Source organism: Vicugna pacos, chromosome 8, assembly GCF_048564905.1.
Source record: "Vicugna pacos chromosome 8, VicPac4, whole genome shotgun sequence".
NCBI classification, from domain to species: domain Eukaryota; kingdom Metazoa; phylum Chordata; class Mammalia; order Artiodactyla; family Camelidae; genus Vicugna; species Vicugna pacos.
In genome coordinates, this window is record NC_132994.1 from 50,465,842 (window position 1) to 50,488,362 (window position 22,521).

Below are 22,521 nucleotides of genomic sequence, written 5' to 3' on the forward strand. Positions count from 1 at the left end.
ATACCCAATTTTAGACACGAGAGGGGGAAAAAAAACTGTATGGTGGGGATATGGATGTTCATTCATTATACTATCTTCTCTATTTATTTGTACCTTTGAAATTTTCCACAATAAAAAGTAGGAAGATTACAAATATCCTTCAAAAGGATCACTGCAGGACACAGTTACTGGATTCCCTGCATATACTGCTTTCTGACTTGCCAGCTTCCCACTTTTATTCTTTTACTTCCAAATGCCAAGGAAGAAAGGGGAAGGGGGGAAAGCAGTCACTAACAATACTTGCTTCCTGGGTGGGAAATTTAACTAGCAAAACCAATGTTTCCACATTGTGCTAGAAAAATTAAGACTGACTTTACCGTAAAATGTCTCACTTTAACTGAAAACCTGGTTTGTGGTCTGTAGAAATTACTACGGCATCTGCTTTCTCCTTTCAATTTTGGAAATGAAGCTGGAAAAGAAACTCTTACGATTTGTATTTGGATGTGGTGTTTGCAGAGGATTATTATCTTCCCAAACTTCTAAGTGGTTCCATCTGTTTTTATGGGGAATTTGGCTTAGGATGACTTCAGAAAATGAAGAACTCAGAAAGAAATCCAATCATCTTTACAATTAGCTTTGGTATACTCCACGAGTAGTTTTAAGAAAGAACAGAAATAATGAAATATTCATGGCAAAACAAATTTTTCAGTTTGAACCTGAAGCTGATAAAAAGCCTCTGTATGTAACTATCAATGTACAGGACAGAGGAACAGGTTAAACCAAACCACAGGGATGGAATCAGCAAAATCAAAATTGTGGGAATGATACAGGACAAACAACCAAATTTCTTCAGAAAACTGGATTACAAGGAAATATAAAAGTGAAGATAGAACCTGTAGATTAAAAAGAATCACTAATCACAAGACGTGGGTCCTAATTTGGATCCTAATTCTAGCAAAAAAAAACTATGAAAGAAAACAAAAACAAATGGAAATTTAAACAGAGTGAATATCTGATGATATTAAAAATTTGCCGTTACTTTTCTAGATGTAGCAATGGTATTGAGTTTTTTTTCCAAAAATCTTTCAGAGATACATACTGAAATTTATGCAAATAGAATGATGAGATGCCTGAGATTTGCTTCAAAATAGTATTTTGGGGGTGAAGGGAACAGAATATAGATGAGTTGATAACTGTTAAAACTGGGTGATGGAAATGCATGGGTGGAGGGTCATTACACTAGTCAGTTTACTTTGTATATAATTAAAACTTTCCAAATGAAGCTATTTTGTTAAAAAAAAGAATAAAGTTAGCTTATAAAATAAAAAAATATGAATGTAAAAATGAAATTTTTAATTAATGTCTAAAAAAAGAACAAGTGAGGCATTTCTGACAATGAAGTAGAATAACGAATAGTGGCAAATAAATTCAGAATATTTTCTGTCTTTAAATAACTTTAAATGCCTTAAAATTTCAGCAAGTCACAAAATGAGAATCATAAAATCTTAGTCTCGGAAGATACGTTGATGGTCACAAAGTCCCTTCCCCCGCCCAATGACTCTCTCTCCCCCACCTTCCAAGAGGTGACTATCAGCCTCTGGCCTGGGTCCTTGAAACCCAGAAGTCACACTCTCGCATGGCAGCCCATTCCATTTTCCACCTGCTCCAACTGTTAAAAATTTCTTCTCATACCATGTAGGAAACCTCCCTTCTCCGAATCTCTTATTTTTATCCATGGAAAAAGGGTTTTTTTCAAGGCAGATCACACAATCCATTGGTGAGCCGTGAAATCACGTTAGTTATTTGTTGACTGGCATTTTTTAATGATTATTATTATTAAGTAGAAAAGAAAATCTGGGCATCCTGCACACAGTAAAGCTAAGAACTAATTTATGAAACTTGTCTGTTATTCACATATTCACAAAGACTTTCATACTGAATAAAGGGTCAAGATATAAAAATCAATTTGTTACAGTGGGTTTTATCCTAAGAAAGTCAGAAAGCCAGTGCTCAAAAGATAGCTCTCAACAGGTTGCCCACCCCAGCAAGTCCTACCCTCCAGTTATTTCAACAGCTAGTTCCTCATGTGCTATGGTTTCTCCTAACCTCAACATCCCAGGCACCCTTCCATGGACACGGTTTCAGTTTGTCTAAGATTCCACTCATTTTTACTGAACAAATATGTACCTAGTGTGTACAACACACCCCTTAAAATGTGGTATCTAAAAATGAACAAAATATTCCAGGTCAAAGCAGAATAATCTATAGTCTGCACAAAATACTTCACATGTTCCTTTATAATTTTTGAGATGTTGGTGGATTCCTCTAAGTTATATACAGATCCAGAGCTGAAGAGAAAGACTCAGCCTGGAGAGAGATCTGAGTCAACAAATTTTGATGGTAAGTGAAGTCTTGGATGACATGAGACTAGTCAGGGCTAAGAATCAAAGGCTGAGGACAGAATCCTGGGAAAGAGAAAAATAACTGAAGGGACAGTCAGAGGGAAAGAAGGCTGCAAATAACAGAAGGAATACAGAAAAAGAGCTCTAACATGTCAAGGGAGAATTTCAAATTCAATAATGTCAGAAACAATACAGGGGAAAATGTGTTCAACAGACTTGACAACAGGGCCATCTATTACCTGGAAAAGAACAACCAGAGTGGTGAGACCAGAAGTCAATAAAAGGAATAAAAAGACATCTACTTTTTAATAAAACTTCACACTGAAAAGAAGGCCAAGGCTATACTGTTTTAGAACTCTTTCAAAGACCTGAGACTTAACTTTCATTTCTAACAACTTTCATCTTATTTATTTCAACCCACTTTGTAGCTAACAACGCGATATGTATAAGGCTTAGTAGGTTTCCCTACAAACTTCCATGAAATCTGTAAATCTGATTAGCAGTCCTTGTCTGTCATCATAAAAATTACTGGCAAAAATATTTTGGATCGAAGATGACGAAGGTTAAAATTTCAGTAACAAACACCATCACAGACTTCCCTTCACTGAACAGATTTTTCCCAATGTTGCCATAAAGACACCATGAAAACGTTATCAAATGTTTTGCCAAATTCCTATGTCTGCTTTTCCTATAAGGAAAGGCATCTGAAATGACTTTCTCCACAGAGACCAATGAGTGACCCACAGACAACATCTTAAACAGATCAGGACTTAGGCAACTGAACCACTTAAGAGAAAACATTGACACATTATAACTGACTACACTTCAATCTGACAAAAAAAAAAAACTATTTTTAAAAATGAGAGAAAAGAGACACAAGAAGCAACATAACATCACTCGCCCAATGTCACACTCAGTAACTGGTAAACTGGGACAGGAACTTGGGGCTAGAACAATTTTCCTTCTACCCTCTTCTTTCAGAAAAAAGAGGAGAAGGAGTTGTATCAGGTACCTGGTTTGTTGAAACTCCAGTCACTGTAGACCCAGGACAAACTCCCACAAAAGTCTATACTTCTCAGGACAGACCAATGATGGCCAACGTCCCAAACACCTGGCACTTCAAGGTACTCAACTGAAGACAAAAATGTTGATCATTCAGTGATACTTTCAAGTACTGGCTCCAACAGCTCCTTTGTGACCTGTCAACATTCCAGATGGGTGGAACGTTCCATTTTTAAACTCAGTGGGGGTGAAGGAAGACACATCAGCGGTTACAACCTCACTTTCTACCTTCTCCCTCTTTCCCCTACTTCCTCCTTCATAACTAAAGCCAGTTAAGGAAACTGAGTAGAACCTCATTAGCTTCTTTCAAGTTTCTGAATGAAAACTACCCACCCAGTGATCAAATTACACCCCCATACAATAGTGCAGTCCTGGCTCCAGTTCAAAACAGTTCCTCTAGGGAGGGGAATGCAAATACAAACAGGGTAGGAAAAGGAATTTACATATTGTTAGGGATAACACAGGACAGTACTTATGAATGTAGGCTCTGGATGGAGCCAGAGGCCTGGGTTCAAATCCCTGCTCTGCCATCAATCAGCTGTGCGACCTTGAGCAACTCACTTAATCATGCGATGCCTCTGTTTTCTTATCAGGCAAACTTAGAACAACAGCACCTACCACACGGGGTTACTGCGAGGATTAAATGAATAAATGTATGTAAAATAAAATAGTGTCTATAAAATAGTGTCTGACACACACTAAGTATTCAAGCACTGTTACCTACTGTTATCAGTATCTTCTAATTCAATATGTAATGTCTTCACAAAAAATAATTAAACTAAGCTTTAGTTAAAAATACAAATCAAAACATAAACAAGTAAGCCTGTTAATTAGGAAAAAGCACTCCAACTATTAAGTGATTGTCAGCTTCAGCTCTAATGCCAATGTTCTCTTGATTTCTAAACTAGTACGACCAGTGTTTAAGGCATATACTTCCCCCTCTGTACTGCCAGACAGAACCACACACATGGCCGGGTGCTGTGATTTTGTAATAATTGCATAGTCCTGTTAAATTTCAGTCAGCTAAAAAAAAAGTTTCACTTGGTCTAGTTCCAACACATTGCCACTACACTATGCTAAGTAAAAGAATGAAGGAGAGAGAGAAAGAGGCGGATTGAGAGAGGGAAAGAAAAAAGAAAAATCTAAAAACATTAAAATCTAGCATCAACAATAGGCAGGAGCCATGGAAAAACAAACCATGGAACATCAACAATACCTTGAGGATGTACCAGAATTTTAAAGTCAGTTCAGATTTGGTTTAGAAGGCAGGTTTTTGAATACTGGCTAAAGCATTTCCTGTCTGCCCAAAATGCTACATTTAGATGAAACTGCTTTTTGATTAAAACTTAGATGAAACTGCTTTCACCAGTCAAAATAATACTCAGATAGTTACTCCAAAAACATGGCAACTGAGTATGTAATAAATGAATGAATTTCTGAAATTCTACAAAATCAGTAATGAATATGAACTTTATTTTGGAGACCAGAAAGTATATGACAAAGGAAGGGAGGATCTTACCTACTTATGAATGAAATTATACCATATCTAGAATTTGCTTCCAAGTAATGGTGGGGTTGGGGGGTAATCAGGGAATGGAAGGAAATAGAAGAAACAAAACTGGCCATGTGCTGGTAACTGTCAAAGCTGGGTGAGGACACATGGTGTTCATTACCCTATAATTCTATTTCTGCATGTTTTTAATTTTTTCCATAATAGAAAGTTTAAAAAGAAAAATACTTTTCTGTAACTGACAGTGGTACATTCTTTCTCAAAAAAAAAAAACTTCAATAGATAATCGGATACAGTAAAAATATGGTTTTAAAAAATCTAAGAACAACAACAAAAAAGAAAGTCCTTTAAAACAGAGCCACATTATCCTTCACTGCTACATATGTGCTGCACAGAGCAAGTAACACACAGAGCACAGATCTATAGAATGCTCTAGATTCCACCCTATAGTCTTTCCACTCAAGCTGGCAGCATCGAGGATGAAAGTAAACTGGCCTCAATGAGGAGAAAAGTCGGAGCCACATCTGCACTACACATGCTGCCCACATCTCCAGCCCTCACTGCAGAGCTGCACAAGTGAAGGATGCCTTCGCTATACCTTTATTTCTGTCTGGAGGTGGAGAGAGATGGCGGAAGGAAGAACGCATTCACATTCCCTTCTGCACGTTAATTTAAAACAGACAATCTTGGCATTAAGGAAATGAAGACACAGGCTTTACTGAGGTTGATTTCAATGGCCAAGATCCAAAAACAGTTCTGGTTACAATTCCATGGATAAACCCTTGATTCCTTTGTCAGTGGACAAACCCAATACATTAGCTGGCACTCCAGTCTATCCTATATACAATTTGTATTCATTTTATTAAGGAAAAAGAAGGTTGCCCTTTTCTCCCTATTAACAGTAGATTAAAGAAAACTTCAAGAAAGCTGTTCACTTAGCAGCTTTTTTCTCCCAGAGTCTAAAAGCAATTGAACAGAGAGTACTGGGGAGAAGTAAAAGATTATCATATAAAACTGGGCTCCCAACTGAAGGCTGAATATGCACTATTGTCTTGCGTATGACCACCATGCCACATTCGCTTTTCAAATCTTGTGAAAGCACTTGGCACCGTTTTCCAATAATCCCATAAGACTTCTGCTTCCTTGTTTTTTCAACAGTATTTCAAAATGCTGACACATTTATTGAACTTATTTTTGGAAGACCTAGCTCTGTCTACCTGCAGGGCTAAGGATACAAATATATAAAAGCTACAGGACAGCCCTCCAACTACAAAACTTGGCAGGCTTCCTAAGTTCTCCAAGAAAATTTCAATTGGCAACTCTATTAACATCAAAAGAGCACACAGTAGAGGGAACAACTCTGGACACAGGGAGACCTTGGCTGTTCCTGAAGCACCATCACTAAATTGCTAAATGACTTGGAGTAAGTTTAACCCCTTCCTTACTCACTCTGCTTACCTGTCAGACCTCTGCTATGAAACTGCTTCAAGAAGCAAATGAGAAAATGTTCTGAGGATTTATTTTGAAAAGAATACCAAAAAATAAACTTTCCAAATAAAAGTAATATTGCTATTTTAAAAAGAAAACTTAGAAGTCCGTGCCACTGTCAGCATATACAGTTTTACGTTGTTATCTATTAGGAGAAACCATATTTTAAACCAACTCAATGTTTCTCAAACTTCAGTATTCAAACTTACTTTATAATTCTTTTTTGCCAAATCCAAACAGTCACTGTATTATTATTTATTTAATACTTATCCCTAAATCAAGTCACTTAAAAATACCTAGTTGAGCTTTAGGCTAAGTAATAGTAATGAAATCATAGTTTTGAAACATTTGTAAATTTTTCTGATGCACACTGACACACCTACTTAACTATTAAAAGAAAAAGATTCATCTGTGTACCACCTCAAATCGTTTTCACATACCACCACACTTTGGGGAAATAATGTACTGATCTACTTACTGATAACACCTTCTACATTAATGAATAGAATATCTGAATTTAGAAATCTCGACAACCCACTGGGCAACTTAACCAACACTAACCACGTGCACTCAGGAGCCTTTGGCTCTTCCTGGAGCATCTGAGACCTCACAGCCACTACCTTATTAAGAACCTCCATTTTTGTTTCACTTTCTCCAAAACTCATACACAAAAATCCCTAATGTCTGTATCTTCCCATTGGTGTAAAGCTCACTATTTATGAGCTAGTAATGAAGTTTTTCACCCTTAAAATATTAAACAGAAACTACATGCGATCAAAGATTCCTCTAATAACCAAATCAACAAAGAATATTCTAATTTATGTATGTCAACCTTTAGTCAGTCTAAAGACAGACAAAGATATTCACTAAACTCTGAAATAAGGTTGCCTTTTCTGATACATTCTGATACATTCACTAAATATGTTTTTATCGTATATTTTTAAACCTAGTTCAAATATATATTGTAAGATTTGTAAGTGTGTGTACTGAACTAATCCTCGAAATATCACAAGAAAAAAATATACATTTGCTGAGTTCTTCCTAGGAAGCACCTTCTTGTTCAATGATGTATCGGTCAGCCACTCCCGCCTACCTTAAATGTTGACTTAACTGCCTTGACTTTTCTGTCTCTCTCTATTTGTAACTAAAGTTCAACTCAGCATCTGGCATGTAAAAAAGGACAATTTTATTATGGCTGCAGTTCATACCAAATGTGAGTACCACAATAATCATCTTGGAAATTTATTTTTATCAATTTAAACCCTAAATCCAGTGTGCTGAACATGAGTTAATTTTTGCTCCCTCCCAAAACCACACTAAAATGACAGAAAACTAAAGAAAGAAAAAAGGTACAAATCCACCAAAAAAAAAAAAAGAGAGAAAAGAAAAAACAAAAATAGAGGGGACAGGCCATCAGATGAGATGTATCAACAGAATTTTAGAAGATGGAAAACAGATGTACAAAGTAACTGACTTAGCAGAGCAGAGGAAGCCTAAACCTGAATTCCTATTTTGGTGAGGCCCTACAAGAAACAATGTGATTAGTGGAGAAGCCCTGAAAGCCTTAGGAACTAGAAGTTCCAGAAACCTCCAAGGGCTGAGATGAGAGAGTTGAAAACAGGGGACCTACTGGAAATAAGGACAAGGAACATTTAAACCACATACACACACATGCACGCGCGCGCGCACACACACACACACACACCAAACCTTGGCAACCAGAAGACAGGAGGTTCACTCTAGAGAACTTGAAAGGGAAGGCTCTATGCTCAGAAGACAGAGGTTAGGTGTTATACAGAGAACAGGGACGTCCAGGTCCCATCAGGCAACAAATATTCAGAGCGACTACTCCACTCCCGGCACTGTTCTAGTACCGGAAATATTACAGCAAACAAAATAGACAAAAAGATTCGCCTTCATGCAGCTTACATTCCAGGGAGGGAACAGTCAATAACCAAAAAGCAAAATATAAGTGTATCAGATGATAATAATACATACTGCGGAAGAAAGAAAAGACAGGAAAGTATTTACACACTGGGGTTGGGGGTGGGAGTATGGCTGTCTTTTCAAATAAACGATCATGGGAAGCAAAGCTCTGAAGGAGTTACGGGAGTAAGCCATGCAGTATCTGAGGGAAGAGCATTCCACGGAGGGAAAGCAAGCACCGGGGGACATCAAGAAGGGCAGGACTGGAGAAACCACACACATGAAATAAGAAAACATTACACTATCAAAAACAAAATTCACTGGCCAAGGGGCAGCTCTGAAAACAGGAGAGCAGAAAAATCCAGTAGAGAGATTAGAAGGAAACACTGAAGAAATTTCCCGAAAAGAGCGAACAAAAGGACAAAGAGATGACATCAGAGAGAAAAAGTAACAAAACCGAAGTCACTGAAGGAAATTCAACATCCAAATATTAGGAGTTCCAGAAAGAACAGAGAACATAGAGGGAGTCATTATCATAGAGAATATTTCTGAAAGGCAAGAGCTTCCAAGCTGAAAGGGCCCGCTGAGTGCTCAGCACAATGAGAGAGGAAACTCCCACACCAAGGCACACCATCATGCAATTTCAAAAGACCAAGTTCAAAGATAAAATCCTGAAAGCTTCTAAACAAAACAAACCAGTCACATATAGAGAAGCAGAAATTAGAATTGAGCCAGTCTTCTCGACAGCAGCACTGGGATGCTCAAATACAAGGGAACAAAGCCTTCAAAGTTTGGAGGGAAAGTAATCACTAATTTAGAATTCTATACCCAGCCAAACTATAAATGCAATTAAATGGAGAGTACAAAAAGGCATTTTAAGAGTGGAAAAAACCTGTTTTCAGATGTGCAAGGTCTTAAGAAATTCACCTTCTATTCGTGCTTTCTTGAGAAATGACTGAAAGATGTGCTCATGTAAAATAAGAAATAATAAAGATACACAGAGCCCAGGAACCCAGGAGCCCCAGGAGAGAGGAAAAGGGAAATTCCCAGGATACAGCAGCACAGCAGTTCTAGAAATAAACCAGTCCAGGAAGGATGTCTTTAAGAAAAAAAGAAAGTGGTTTTCAATATAGTTTTCAACATCATTTAGAGCTAAACTAAGAGTAGGCAGAAAACTATGCAAAGAAGGGAAAAAACAGACAACTTCAGGATAAAACAAAAAGTTGCAAAAGAAAGTACACGCAATCAAAGCATTTTACTGGCTCGGCTGTTGCTTATATGTGTTTTAGAAGCAAGAGGAGAGGGTGCATCTGTGTATAGGGAAAGAGTAAAGGAAGTGAATCCCAACCAATGTAGAAAGTCAATAGCTATTATTGTCTAGAATGGAGAAATCAAAAATAAAAATCATGTTACTTAGACAAAATATACAGGCAATAAAGCCAAAAGAAATGAAAGTGGTTGCCTCTGGGGAGCAGAAATCTGTCATGAAGGAACATGAAAGGCAGGGGTCTGCTGCTTTTCCTTACAATCCCTACACTAGTCCTGACTTTCTAAATTATATTCAAGCACCCTAGAGAATTCCATTTGCACTGTAAATAAAGGAGCAAAAAGTGTAGAACGGCTTGAAAGACAAAGACTGATGGGGAGGGAGGCACACATTTTATTCTCATGTATTTCATACCCTGGTACATTTTTCTTAACATTGAAACATCAGCTTGGAAACACCACACTGCCGCGAAAAACAAGATGCAGGGCACTCCCCATTCCAGCAGGATTCAAGAATCACACAGTTAAAAGTTCAGTCTACTTTATAATTATACTTCTACAAAACAAACTAGGAGGCAGAACACCAGTTAGGAAAGCAAGCTTATCTTTTGTTCAGTCGGATACTGTAGTCGCCAACAAATTCCTAAAATCTTCAAGTTCTACAGAGTAGCAGCATCAAACAATTAAAAGCAATAACTGACCCTCTCCAGAAACAAGTTTTAGCAGCACACAAGCTGGGTGCCCTTGAGCAAATTATTCTGTTTTTAAGCCTCAATTTTTCATCTGTAAAATAAGACACATACCAGCTACTTCAGGCATTGCTGTAAGAAGGATTGTGGATATTAACATGTATAAAGCATCAACTACAGTAGCTGGTTTATCATCTGTGCTCCAAAAGTTATTTTTCTTCCTTTTTCACATGTTTATTATCAATGCTCCTGGCCTTATCAGATTACATACAGTGGAACCTAGAACACAGCGGACCCACTAGCATAAAATACACTTGTGCAGGACAGGTTAAGAAATAGACAAAGCAAATAGATAAACAAGATTGTACTGTGTAGCACAGGGAAATATATACAGGATCTCGTGGTGGCTCGCAGAGAAAGAGAATGTGACAATCAATGTATGTGTGCTCATGTGTAACTGAAAAATTGTGCTCTACACTGGAATTTGACATAACATTGTAAAATGACTATAACTCAATTTAAAAAATGTTTTAAAAAAATAAATTAAAAAAAGAAAAAAAAGAAATAGACAAAGCAGATGATGGGAAAGCACCTGAAACCAGGATGAAGGCTGGATGGAAAGCAAGCAAGAAGTGTCAAATATAAGTCCACACCACGAAGGAATAATTAATTAATTGTTAATTTATGACATTTAATTAGATCAAGTTTCTAGATCCAACTACCAATTTAAAGAAAACACAGAGGACAGAGGAACGGATTAACTACATTGAAGGGCTGAAATCAGCAACATCCAAACTGAGAAAGAACCACACAAAACAATCAAGTTTCTTCAACACAGAAACTCCTGAAAGGAAAAATAAGAGATGAAGAGGAAACAAGAACTTAACATCTTTAAAGATACACCAACTGATCATAGATAGCATGTGGATCTTAACTGGATCTTGACTCAAACTTTTCCAAAAACTGATAAAGATAACTGGAGATCTGAATGTGAACAACTGAATATCTGATGACCTTAAGGCACTGTTAGAGTGATGACGGTATTTGTTATGTTTTAAAAAGTTATCTTCTAGAGATAAATACTAAAATATGAAATTATAAAAGCAAACAAAGTCTTCTAAAAAAGTCAAATGCCACACAAGGTAGTGCTATGAGCTGAGGGAATGTTAACACTAGATTTCAGAGGACCAGGCAATATACTCATGAGAATGAGTCACAAAGTTTGGGAGGAAACTAGAAAGAGGATTTGTTCCCATGTGACTGAGGGCCTACCGGGTCCAGCTCCAGAAACCATGACTGACAGTGACCCAAATGTCAGCCTTCACGAAGGGAGAGGTGGGAAATGACTGCTGGCTCTGGAGGTCGAAAAGCCCCACTGCCGAGAAGACATTCTTCAAGGTCATACAGATCTATTCCTTTGTGCGTCTTTCAAATTGATATTTAGTAAAAGAGATGCAAACTCAATAGTCAAAAGGAGCCAGACATCTAATGCAAATGTATAAAAAGGTCCGAGAGCAGGCCAAAAAAAATTGGGAGGGACTTCAGCAGAGTAGGAGGAGGATGACTTGTATGAGATGCGGCAGGAACTACCCAGTGCTGCAATGGAGAGGACCCAGGGCCCAGGGCTACCAATTTTGCCAGAGAAACCTAACATAAAAATATTTAGGTGAAACCTCCCGATTTCTTAATGTTGTCAACTAATTTAAAGTTAAAATACTATGTTAGGAGAAAATATGTCTGCAGATCTATTTCATGTACAAAAAGATGTACTAGATTTATAAAGGTCACATTTTAATGCCACATGCAGAGGTTTAAATATTATCAATAAAAATTTCACTAACAAGCTTCTTGCAGCAGGTTTACGGACGTTATCAACAGAGGAAATTGTAATATAGCATATGCATACAAATTTTACACTCAGAATCGGTTATCTCTGGCAACATGACAAAAAAAAAAAGGCTATAATCTCCGTGTTACTGAAATTAGATCCAAATAGTTTTGCCGTCTATATGCTTTTCTGAACACTGCCAAAAGCAGTGGATAGTCTGTTAAAGCAAAGTTTCCTAAAACTTCAAAAACTCTAGAGATGCCATAGTGAAACTGTTAAAAAGTGGTTTTAACTTGTGATCACCAAAGAAAATTACAGTTTCATATCGAAGACTGTACTTACACACAGATCATTATTCCTGACCACTGCAAAAAAAATTGCTTACCACACATTTGCAAGCAATCCACTAGGTCTTTTCTTAACCTAACAATTTTCACAGATGCCAGGCACTATGTGAAGCATTTTATAAGCACTAGCTCATTTAATTCTCACATAACTCTCTGAGGTAGGTTATGAGTGTTAACCTCCACACTGAAGATAAGGAAACTGAGGCTATGAGAAATTATTTATCCAAGGTCCCACTGGTGTAAGTGGCAGTCTCACCAGCACCACAGAGTGTGGACTTGTTACGGACCCCTTCTAACTAATATTTCCATCAAAGAAATCTGTGAGGAAATAAAACACATTCATTAAGTTCAAGGTAAGAAGATAAGAGGCCACTATATCAGAATTCAGTTTAACCTTGATAACTGGATAAAATAGGACAACTAAAAGAATTCAATTGAATGGAAATAAGCACAACAGTGGGGGCATGAAAGTGCAAAAGGGTAACATAAAAAAAGGGAAAAAGAAAAAAGAACTTCTCTTAAGACTTCAAATCCCTAATCTTAAAAATAAGAACAGAACTACATCACAAATTTTCAAACTTTTGTTTCCCAAAACCCTTTCAAAAATCTGCTCCCCAAAATCTCTCACACACACAAATACACACACACACGACTTTACTTAGCAGTCTCAGGCAGTTCATGAACCCCTGAGGCCCACCCTGGGCAACACCTTTCCTACTAACCCACTTCCCACCTCAGGTCAAGAATCTAAATGAGCTCCATGCTCCCTTCTGGTGCCCCAGGTGGATGAATCCACAGTGAAAAATAAGTGGACTATTTAGACAAAAAGGAAAAGACCAAAGAATTATGAGGGGGGAGGGTATAGCTCACTGGTAGAGCGCATGCTTAGCATGCAAGAGGTCCTGGGTTCCAGCCCCAGTACCTCTATTAAAATAAATAAACAAACCTAATTACCTCCCCCACCAAAAAAAACAAAATAAAACAATTTCAAAAAAAAGAATTACGGCAAACTGTCAATTACATATTACTTAAGTATCTTCAGGATACTGGGATGTGTACATATATTAACAGAATATAGGAAACACAAGAATATGGTTAAACTTAGCACTATTGTTATCATGGTGGTAGGTCCAGCTCTGAATCTCATCAGGAGGTCTGGAAACCTGAATTCAGGGCTTGGAAAAAATGATTAGAGAGCTGGTAATCAGACTTATGTGAAAAGTTTTTAAAATCACAATTTTCTTGGAAAAAGGCAATTAGAGGGTAACATAAGTCTTTCAGTGTTTGAAAATTCTTTCGTGAAGAACAGGCCATAAAAAAGAGCAAAGCAAGAGGAAACTGGCTTTTGGTAACAGCAGGAAAGATTTAGTTTAAATACAATGAACTTCCCTACCTCACCCAGACAACAGGGTCCTACAGATCACGTTGGAACCCTTCCCATGCCCTCTGGTTGTTAACCCAGAAAGAGCTAAAACCATCCCAGTGACACTCAGTTTAGTTACAGACGTAAAATGTCAGCCTGGCTACCTAAAGCAAAACATTACTTAAGATACTCCTCAGGGCAAATAAAAAGATAATTCCTATTTCTCAGATTGATTTCACATTACTATAAAGATTATTTGGGAGGCAATCTATATACACTTAGACCTTCATAGCTCCAATATGCTAATTGAAAAAAATACCAAAATGCAGAGACATAACCATGAAATGAAAACATACTTCTATTTTAGAAGTAACTGAGAATATGAAATTAGCCCAATTTCAATCTTTGGGGGAAAAAAAGAAACAGAAGCAGTATAAATGTACTCATAAGCCATCTGAAGTTTATCTCTATACTAAAGGGAAAAAAATCACTTTAAAAAATAAGAAAATTGAGAAGACCACTAAAATTATGTTAAAAAAATACTATCCCAAATACTAGGTATTTAGGGAAATAAACTATAGATCATCTACTTCTAGACATGAAAAACACGCATCTAAGAAACCCACCCAGATCAAGCCAACCACTGAATCAAGGGAAAACAACGTCCGACAGTAAGAAAGCAAATACCCGATGTGAATTATCACCTACATGACATTTCTCCATGACACAGTACTGGGCTCCACAGAATTAACTCCAAGCTCTCAAAAAATCTTCACTGAAAACATCTCTAATGTATTATATGAAGATTCAACGAATTGATTCATCAAATTCATTAAGTACAATGTTATACGCGCTTCACATAATATACCTCTATAAATGTATTCCCTCTATCATACAAAATACACACACTTTATTTTAAAAAAACTTTTAAAAAGCATTAGTTATTATATTAGAAAGGATTTCTTTCTTTCCGTTTTAGCTTACCTGTAACATCTCAAGAACTATAGTATTTATACTCAGAGGCCATTCCCCAATAGTTAATGATACCAGGCATTGACTCCATTTTAGATTTTAGTCTGGGGAACTGCTCAGTCAGAGGAATGATAGAAATCTTAAATATTGGGTTGCTGGTTTGTGCCAAAACATGGCATGACCAAAAGATGCTCTGTCTGCAGTCTGTGGGGGAATCATATAAAAATCCTGTACTAACTCGGGCCTTCCAAAGAGGCTGGAAACGTGTGTGTATTGCGGGGAGGCGGCAAGGGCTGAGAGTGGATGTGCTGACTCCTGAAGGTCCAGACCTAAGATTCCAAGATTCTATAAAAGGGCAGTAAATTAGGGTTTGGCTAGTATTTGCTGGCTACTGAAGCCAGCATAAACATTTACTTGAGGCTTTTAAATCTGTAAGGGCATCCAGTGGTTAGGTACAGTAAATCTGAATCTGAAAAAACAAACAAGGCCACTGGAAATGTTTCTAAATAAAAGTGGGGTGGGGGAGGTAGGCATATTTCCTTTGTTTTCTCCAAGCAAACAAAACAGATTTTTAGAAATGCAGAATTTGATTATCGGCAGTATTGATCCCTATAAAAGACTTTATTGCCTTATAAAAATACTAGCAAGTCATACTTTTCCCAAAAGTCCACACATAGCTCTTAAAAAGCCTACGTCAGTTCAAAAGACAAAGAAAGAGACCCATATTTCCCTGTGGAAATGGAAACAAAATCAGCTCCTCAAAAATATTTAGCATTCTGCTATATAAAATATAAACCCCACATTCCTAAATAAAATGGCAAAGATAGAACCTTTGTAGTTCTCCAGCCGCAGTTCCATGGGAGTGGTGATTCAGAGCAAAATCTGACGTTAAATATAACTATACAATATTACTAATTATAGAGTAATTTTACCAATAAATATTCTGGTTGAGGACTGCTTTGTCATCTTTGCAAGTATTTTTAGTTGAAAGCAAGTGGTTGGGAAGTCCACGTGGACACGGTTCTGATTTTTAAAAGTCTATTTTTAAGATCTGAGGACTGGATAGGTTTTCTAAACTTAATTCCTTAGAACTGGTAATTTGGAAAGGGTAAGCCACAAGAACGTTAGTTAAGATGCAAAGGACCTAACAAGCTTACCAACTCAGATCAGCACAAAACTAACTTAGAAACCTCAGAGTGCTCGCAAGTCTCATGATGGGCCCAGTTACTAAGGTCTGCATGTACACAAACTATAAAGCTACCTCTCCAAATACAGCAAGAGCTATCTGAATTCTGTTTTATACTTCCATAGTTATTTTGGGATGGGCGTCTCTTCAGATTTGTCCCCTAAACCTGCAAATCTGCTTCTTTCTACTTGGAATTAAATTTCAGATTTTAAAACATATATCCAGCTGTCAATATACTTACTTTCATATACACACCCAGTTAAGAATATTCCATTACAGATGAATTTTCTTACCAAAGTCAGTAATAATTTTACTCAAAATCTAACTTTGTTGAATGATTTCCTTAGAACTTTTTATCATTTCAGGCAATCCCTATTCAGTTTAGATATCAAGAATGTGTCGTTGGAGGTTCAACTCATCCACAAATTTTCTCTGGAAGGCCTTTGCTCTAACAACTTCTACTAGAGATGAAAGATTAAAGCGCTATTATGACTAGGACTTTCTTAAAAAGGGGTATTTTAAGAGGAAAGAAACTGTCCCCTCCCGTTACTCCAAATGAGCAGCCTCTTGTTCTCAGCAGTCCTTCTGTACACAAGACCACTACTGACTTCAGTGGGAATTCTGCCCAAGAAGTGAGGAAGACAGGATCGGATTAAATTAGCCCTAAATCTATGCCATTGTTCCAAGCCATGACCACTTGTACAGTTCTTCAATAACCTCCAAAAAGTAGGTATCTGAGGTTTGATGGTGGTTCTCAAACTGAATTTTAGGACTGATGATCCCCGGAGCTTTGACAGATGACACAGCCTAGCTCTTTAAAAGTTCTGTCAGCCTGATGGATGTACTCAGTTGGCCCTTATCGCAATCCAAGATTGCATTGCAATGCAGTCCCATCAATGGCTGCAACAGCGATTCAGCGATTTCCCACAGCAAAGAGCCCTGCAAACGGAAACTGAATAGGATTAAGTGCTATTCGTTTCCCAGTAAAACCTCTTCAAAGTCTGAGAATTCTAAATCCCAGCTCCTACGGCCAAGAAATTGACTCAGTTTCCCTAAAATGCAAAACCCCAGGGGAAACGTGATAGGACACAAGCTAAAATTCTAATTCTCAATACAGTATTATAAATAGAGAATACAGAAATAATGGATTCCGGTAAGAGAAGGAAAAACCAAGGGGAAAAACAAAGGGGGAACTGAAGAAAATGGAAGAATAAAGGGAAAACTGTTAAGATTCATTAAAAAAAAAAGAAAAAGAAAGCTTAAATAACAGTAACAAGAAGAATAAGACGCCCGGCATACACATGCCATTTCCGATGCGAGAAGTTCAAAAAAACCGAGGAAAATACGTGACTCAGACAAGAGAAAATATATTCACAGCTGTTCTAGGTTCTACCTTCCCTCGCACCCCAGAAGGGGCTCTTGAAAACGGGCAGCGGTTGTAGTGACGGGGAATTCAATTTAAGGTGTCCTAGGTCAGTAGGGAGGGCTCCACAGAGACCCTTCCCCAAAATAATAGACTTCAAACCTCATCCAAAACCCCTGATCTCAGGGGAGATGAGCGATCTTGGGAAGCATAACGACCGACATCCCCCTGCAGACATGCCGGCTGCTGGGGGCAGCGTCTCTGGATGGGGATTTAGACTCTGATTTCAGCCCCGTTCAGTTCTCCTCCAGTTCCTTCCCCTGCAGTTTAATTAAAAACGCTGCCCACCCACTGCCGTCAAATTTAGAAGAAAATAGTAAGTCATCGGTGGTGAGATGGCCTGGGTACGGGAACAGCAAGGAACAGACGGCAGAAGGTGCGTCGCTCTCCGCACTGGCCAGGCAGCCGGCGTCGTGCGGGACACGCGCGCCGCGCGTGGGGCTGAAGCGCCGCCCCCGCCCGGATCCCCGCAGCGCCCACGCGCTCGGCGGGCCCAGGGACGCACAGCGTCCGCTTCCAAAATCATCCTCCCGAAGGGCGGCGGCGGTGCCGCCGCCACGTACCGGGAGCCCCGGCGCACATCGCCAGGCGTCGAAGGCGGGCGGCCGCTCAGTACCGGGACAGGCTCGCGCGCCGCGGCCCGCGCCCGGGATGGAGCCGGATCCCTCCTGAGGCCGCTCCGCGGGGCCCAGGACGCCTGACCCTGAACCCACCGCACCCCGGCGGGGCCGGCGCAGTCCTCACCATGCCCCCGCCTCTCCCGGCTCCGACGAGACGCGGCCCCGGCTTCCGAGAAGGGGGAAGTGAGGGACCACAGTGGAGCAGGGAGGCGGGGATCTGGCCTGGAGCAACAGGACCCGGTCCCCGGGGCGGGAATGAGGAGGCGAGGATACAGGGAGCTGCAGAAAATCCCGAAGCTGGCCGCCCTCCCCCGCCCGGTGGGACCGTCCCGCCACCGCTTCCTGCCCGGGCTCAGCTTCCCAGCTGCAGCCAGAGGAAAAATCCGAGCCGGCCCTACAGCTCCGCAGGGACTAGACACTCGGCTCGGGCTCCCCCGCCCCGGGCCCGCCATTCCGCGGCGCCGCACTCCTCCTTACCCGGACGCGGCACTCAGGAGCTCGCTCGCCGGGGGGACCCGTCCCGCTTCAGCCCCAGCCGCCGGCCCGCCGCGCCCGCTCCTCCCTCCGCAAGGTTTCAAATTGAAATTCCCTGGCTGAGGCCGTCAGAGGACTCGGCGCGCCAGCCCCGCCCCCTCGCGGCGGAAGCCCCTCCCGCGCCCCCGCCGGACGCGCCCCCGGGTGCGGAAACCCCCACGGGCCGCGACACGCCCCCTGCGCCCAGGCCACGCCCCTCGTCGGCCGGAGAGACCCTTCCCGCGGGATTCCCGACGCGTGGTGCCCGAGTACCCGTGATGGAAGGACGTGTCTCGCCTTTAGAGCTGCCCTGGATGATGACTGCCGATGTCTGTGTGCAAGGTCTTCTTACCCGCGCATCCGGATTATAAATGCCCTTCTGTCAACTTTCAAAAGTTTTGTCTTCAAAGTGAATCCATTGACTAAAACTTTGTTGAGCACCTATTCGATGGCGGACCCCAGGCTAGGCCCTGGTGACACAGAAATAAGGAAAACGAGGTTGTCCTCAGTCCAGAGTGGAAGAAGTGCTTTCACAGAGAGGGCAGTGAAAGGGAATGGTTTATTCTTCCTGTGGGAGGGATGGGTGGAATTGGGGAAACCCCATGAGGAGGGGCTTTTATGCTCAACCCAAAGTGGGGGTAGGATCTCCAGGCTGGGGCCTGGGAGCCTGGATTGCAGCGCAGGATGTGGCTGATGAAACAGCTGGAAACACAGGTTATGGCCAGTTGGGGAAAGACAACGGATGTCCCCGTTCTTCTCTATTTCTTCTCTGATCCTTGGCATGTCAAATGAGTCTTCTGGGTCATTAACTCCAGCGTCTGCCACACAGGCACCTCTTGTACTTTGCCTCTTCCCATCACTGCTGAGGTCTTGAGTGACTCCACCTCGCCAAAGTCAAGTCTTCTTTTCTTTCCTAAAAAGAACCTTCTCTAAAATTAGCAATGTCACATGAAGCCTCAGTAACAATACCTTCTATGCATATGATATTTTCAGTTAACAAAGCACATTAACATATTTTGTCATTTGATCCTCATAAGAACTTTATTAGAAAGGCAGGGCAAGTATTATCATTCATTACATAAAAGAGAAAAGTAAGACTTGGAAAGATAAGTTATTTGCTAAGGTCCAGCCAGTGAGTAATAAAAATAATAAAAGCTAACATTTATTGCGTGCTTTATGTGCCAGTCCCTCACATGAGGTAACTTACTTAATGCCCCCATATGCTAATTACCTAAGTTACACTTAATAAGATGCACTCACCACCACAGAGAGGAAGTCTGATTAGAAAGCAGTTCTGGTAAAGAAGCCCTGGGAATATTATGAGATGATACTATTAAGAACTTTCAGGCAGATTTAAAATGAAATGAAGATCCCTCACTTTCACAGGCCTTGAAACTAATTTTGTAATTTGATTTTCCTATTTTTTTAAAGAATCTCTAAAGATACATAAGACTTAGGGCCTATAGAACCTTGATCTACCTCTGATAAAATCCCTTTAAAATACTAATTCAATATAATAACATAAATATAGGCATAATTTATAAAATACAATGCCTTTATGATAAGAAATTATATCATTACTTATATCCTCTGTTGAGGTCTGCAAATCACTTCTCTGCACCACATTTTAAGAGGAATACTGACAAAATAAATTATATCCGTAGATGGGTGACCTTGATAATGTGGGAGCCAGCAAGATTTAACCTAAAGATGATTAAAGCTGATGAAAGTTGTTCTCAAATATCTAAAGGCTATTGTGTGGAAGTATTAGACTCTATTTTTGACACAGCCTTATATGACCCCAACATTTCAATATAATGGAGCTATTCAGCGAAGTCCTAGCAGGAACTGAAGGTATGAAAGTCAAACCAGGAGCTATAAGGAAGTGAAGCAAACAGATGGAACAGGGTACCATACGATGTCAGCAAACAACAGGTGGTAGTCCAGGCGAGCAGGGAAGTCTTAACAGGGCAAGAAAAGGAAGCTGGACAGACGGCAGGACAAAGTCCTGAACAGGTGATATCCAGAGATGCAGGCAGGCTAGAACACTGGCCGCATGGAGCAGGTCTGCCAGGCTGTGATTAATCCCTGGGAAAACAAATTGATAAGAGCAAATCTGGGTCTTCCCACTAAACAGTGGATTAACAGGCAAGATTGACACTGAGAACAGGATAGGAATCTAGGTACTAGATCTTAGATTCACCACATCCAAGTTTAGCATCACAACCTCAATCTTCCATCTGCAAGCAAAGCCAATCTGGCAGTTGGGACTATAAATTCACCCAGGACCTATTTAATGCCCTTACTTACCAACTCACTCACACAGGCATGCTCCTAAGAAACCTTCATCTCACTATACTGTGATTCATTCTTTTATCTTTGTGCCTTCTGGGTGCCAAGCCCAACCAGATGGCTGTATCTGAGTGGCTCTGGATTGAGAACCTGCCCTTCCTTTACATGGTCCACAGGCAGGAGGACCTGACAATGTACTCGTGTGCTGTCTGATGGAGGCAATCTCAAGCTTCCCTGTGAATGTGTGCTTTCCCAGTTCCACTGCCATAAGCAACAAAGACACCACACAGATGCCTCTGTCACCTGGGCAATCACTGGAGCAGTTTCAGTTATCTGTAGAACTCCAAAACTTAATGACAACTATTTTATTGCTCATGATTCTCTGGGGCAGGCATTCAAGCAAGGCACAATAGGATGGTTCATCTCTGCTCCATATGGTATCAGCCGGGAGGCTCAACAGTGAATGAAATATCCAAGATGGCCTCACGACCATGCCTAGCAATTGGTGCTGTCTATCACCTGGGGAGCCTAATTTCTCCTCTTCATGAATTCTCATCTTCCAAGACCTCTGTCTCTCCATGTGGCCTCTTAGATGGATAATTCACACTTCCTTATGTGGCCTCTAGCTTCTGAGAAGGTAGAAGCTGCAAGGCCCTTCAGGCCTAGTCCCAGAAGTCCTTACAGCAATACGTATGCCGCATTCTGTTGGTCAAAGTAAATCAGAGGGCAAGCCCCAATTCGAAGAGAGGGATCACAGACTTCACCTCTAGAAAGGGGGGAGTGGAGTGTGTGTACAGTGATAGGAAGAATTGTTGGCAGCCATCTTGGTAAACAATTCACCACAGAAGCCATGTTTTTCTAGTCTAGTATTAGACTCAGTCCTCAAGCAACCCTTCTCCTTCCCATCTGTAGTAAAAATTTCCACAGGTTTTTCTTCAAAAGCATCACAAGTCCTCTTTTCCGTCTCAGTCACACTGAATGATGATAGTCTCCTTTTGAAAGGCCTCTCCCAACTATTGCCAGTAACACATATAAGCATCTCAAGCCTGTTCCCTCAATTGTAGTTAGAGTTGTGCCCCACACACACCTCTGTTTGGTTGGGCTCAACAATAGAAAAAGAGGCCTGGACATGCAGGTTTCCTTAAGCTGGAGCAGAATCTCACAACTGCTCTCCATGGGTTCACGTGGTCAGTTGGTCCCTAGAACTGAAAGCAGAAACAGAACAGGCCCAATAAAAATCCCTCCCCAAACTTACATTTGGAAAGGGTAAAACAAAGATGCATCATTTCAGTTTAACCATCTGAGTGTCATCCTGTCCCAGGACTCATGCCATGGTCTGGACATTCAAAAATGAGTAATACATCATCTTTGGAGTTCACAGTCTGATAGACGATAAATCTGATAATGGGAGTCAGGAATTCTGGTTCCTATCTCTGTCCTCAAATTATCCTCACCACCTGACACAGACTCTACTTAGTCTCTGCCACTTTAGAGTATGTATGAACTTCGAGGATAAAACGATGTTTTTCAATATCAATATATAAATCATTGAGTTCTACTTTATACTAATAAAATTCAAGCAATAACCCAGAGCCAGTTTATAAAAGTTTATATTTTACTCTGACCCTTAGTAATAAATAAAGAGGCGTCACAGG

At 40.2% G+C, this 22,521-nt stretch overlaps 1 protein-coding gene across 12 annotated transcripts in view; it reads right to left on the reverse strand.

Moving 5' to 3' along the window:
• Positions 1–18,694, reverse strand: part of EPB41L2 (erythrocyte membrane protein band 4.1 like 2) — a 198,261-nt gene extending 179,567 nt beyond the window's left edge. For 8 of the 12 annotated variants that reach the window (XM_072965860.1, XM_072965869.1, XM_072965868.1 and 5 more), the window contains exon 1: positions 18,539–18,687. The gene's annotated coding sequence lies outside the window, so the exon portion shown is untranslated. Of the gene's footprint in view, positions 1–3,393; positions 3,526–18,185; positions 18,206–18,538 lie in introns of those variants that run through there. The other 4 variants (XM_072965863.1, XM_072965862.1, XM_072965861.1 and 1 more) reach the window with 3 other exon arrangements.
• Positions 18,695–22,521: the final 3,827 nt, after the last annotated feature.